This window comes from Mesoplodon densirostris, unplaced genomic scaffold (assembly GCF_025265405.1).
Source record: "Mesoplodon densirostris isolate mMesDen1 unplaced genomic scaffold, mMesDen1 primary haplotype scaffold_37, whole genome shotgun sequence".
Lineage (NCBI taxonomy): Eukaryota > Metazoa > Chordata > Mammalia > Artiodactyla > Ziphiidae > Mesoplodon > Mesoplodon densirostris.
Window position 1 is genome coordinate 2,688,371 of NW_026778196.1, and position 3,408 is coordinate 2,691,778.

Genomic DNA, 3,408 nt, shown 5'->3' on the forward strand with positions numbered 1-3,408 from the left:
GGAGGAAACCTGGAAAGACCCTATCTACAATGACAGCAGGATGTGGCATAAGGCTGGACACTTGGGACTGAGAGGATTGGTGAGATTGGGTGGGCAAATGCAGACCCTTTCAAGCAATAATGCATGGCCCACATTCCATGGGTCCCAACTCTCCAGGTTGAAGGGAATATTACTACAGCTATAACATGTACAGGAAACCTAGAGAATGGACACAATGTGAATACGAAAGGTTTCTAAAACTCAACAAATAGTCCCTCTCCTGGTGCTCCAGTTTGACTTTCCAACTGCCTTACTATCAATCTCCCAACTTGGAGAGACAGGCCCTTTAACCTCCTGGTTTGCACAGGTTCCCAATTTGGCAGAGGATGGAAGGGACGAGGGAGAACCCATGAGAGAGTAGCTGTTAGGCATTTGGACGGGCACATGTCACTCTAATTTCGCGGCAGGAAGAAGAATTAACCAAAGTCTCAGCCACCCACCGGGAACCAGTATAGGACATGATCAAAAATTTTGGACTTGCGTTCAGCTCACAAAAAACAAGTTGAGAAATGGAGCTCAGGGGCACAGCATTTAACAGACTTGCAGAGTGATAAACGACAGCTATCTTCCAAAAATCTGTTGAGGGACATCAACGACGCAGACTTGAAAGCGAGGCAAAATAGCAGGAAACAGATTTCAAGAGGTACGTTGGAATTGCCTGTAAAGCACAGGAAGAGGGGCACAACTTGGACAATGGTGCACTTGGCCATAAAGGGCATATGCGTTTTCTCCTGAATATATTCAGGAGAAAACGCATACGCCCTTTTTGGCCAAGCAAGCAAGTGGGCAATGCAAATCTGCACTACAAAGAAGTATCATTTCCCACCGGTCAAAAGGGACATCCACAAAATGTGTAAAAACCAGAAAGGCAAGACAGGCCCTGGAGAACTGGGAGCCTTGTTATGCTGATAGGCGGGATGTAAATTGCCAACTGCCTCACTGGAGGAGTGCATTGTGTTCCCTAAAACAAGTAAACAACAGAGCTACAGAGTCAAGTCCACTTCCAGTCAAGGGAATATACCTTGGGAAAACTGAAAATCAATAAGAAAGAGCCACCTCCAAATTTAGGGCTGCACTGACTACAAGAACCTCAACTTGGGTACACCTTAAATATCCCAGGAAATATAAAAATGGTTCAAAACATTGTGGTACTTACGTACGATGGAATATCCCTCAGCGATGAAATCAATGTCATAAGACCAGTAGCAGCAAAGTGAGTGGATTCAGGTACGATGATTCAAGGTGAAATAAGTCACACAGAAAAAGAAACTTATCATAAGATATCACTTATGATGATCCTGTAAACATGGCTACACGTGAACTGAGTTAGGAAAGAGAACAGAGTCTCACATTTAGAAAACACTCTTATGCCTGCATAAAGGGGAAGGAGAGGTGGGGTGATGCATAAAACCAGAGTTTGATATAAGTACAGGGACCGTTTCAAAAACCAACTTTGGAATAGACAAGACCTACACCTTCCTCAGTGAAAGAGACTCAAAACCCCATATTTCCCACAGAGGAATATATCTGACTAGAAAGAATCTTAAAACCTATGTATTGATATGTCTCCATAAGGGAATCAAGTGTGTCTAGAGTGCATTAACATGGCAGCGAGAATCAGCTCAAACCCACTATAAAAAGGAATTTCAAAAGCAAAACCAAAAAACAGGGAAATTCTTTACAATTCCTTCAGGGTGTCTGAGGAAACCTGGAAAGACCCTATCTACAATGACAGCTGGATGTGGCATAAGGCTGGACACTTGGGACTGAGAGGATTGGTGAGATTGGGTGAGCAAATGCAGACCCTTTCAAGCAATAATGCATGGCCCCCATTCCATGGGTCCCAACTCTCCAGGTTCAAGGGAATATTACTACAGCTATAACATGTACAGGAAACCTAGAGAATGGACACACTGTGAATACGAAAGGTTTCTAAAACTCAACGAATAGTCCCTCTCCTGGTGCTCCAGTTTGACTTTCCAACTCCCTTACTATCAATCTATCAACTTGGAGAGACAGGCCCTTTAACCTCCTGGTTTGCACAGGTTCCCAATTTGGCAGAGGATGGAAGGGACGAGGGAGACCCCATGAGAGAGTAGCTGTTAGGCATTTGGATGGGCACATGTCACTCTAATTTCCCGGCAGGAAGAAGAATTAACCAAAGTCTCAGCCACCCACCGGGAACCAGTATAGGACATGATCCAAAATTTTTGACTGGCGTTCAGCTCACAAAAAACGAGTTGAGAAATGGAGCTCAGGGGCACAGCAATTCACAAACTGGCAGAGTGATAAAGGACAACTATCGTCCAAAAATCTGTTGAGGGACGTCAACGAGGCGGACTTGAAAGCGAGGCAAAATAGCAGGAAACAGATTTCAAGAGGTACCTTGGAATCGCCTGTAATGCACAGGAAGATGGTCACAACTTGGACAATGTTGCACTTGGCCAAAAAGGGCGTATGTGTTTTGTCCTGAATATATTCAGGAGAAAACGCATACGCCCTTTTTGGCCAAGCAAGCAAGCAGGCAACGCAAATCTGCACTACAAAGAAGTATCACTTCCCACCGGTCAAAAGGGACATCCACAAAATGTGTAAAAACAAGAAAGGTAAGACAGGCCCTGGAGAACAGGGAGCCTTGTTATGCTGATGGGCGGGATGTAAATTGCCAACTGCCTCACTGGAGGAGTGCATTGTGTTCCCTAAAACAAGTAAACAACAGAGCGACAGAGCCAAGGCCACTTCCAGTCTAGGGAATATACCTTGGGAAAACTGTAAATCAATAAGAAAGAGCCACCTCCAAATTTAGGGCTGCACTGACTACAAGAACCTCAACTTGGGTACACCTTAAATATCCCAGGAAATATAAAAATGGTTCAAAACATTGTGGTACTTACGTACGATGGAATATCCCTCAGCGATGAAATCAATATCATAAGACCAGTAGCAGCAAAGTGAGTGGATTCAGGTACGATGATTCTAAGTGAAATAAGTCACACAGAAAAAGAAACTTATCATAAGATATCACTTATGAAGATCCTGTAAACATGGCTACACGTGAACTGAGTTAGGAAAGAGAACAGAGTCTCACATTTAGAAAACACTCTTATGCCTGCATAAAGGGGATGGAGAGGTGGGGTGATGCATAAAACCACAGTTTGATATAAGCACAGGGACCGTTCCAAAAACCAACTTTGGAATAGACAAGACCTACACCTTCCTCAGTGAAAGAGACTCAAAACCCCATATTTCCCACAAAGGAATATATCTGACTAGTAAGAATCTTAAAACCTATGTATTGATATGTCTCCATAAGGGAATCAAGTGTGTCTAGAGTGGCATAAACATGACAGCGAGAATCAGCTCAAACCC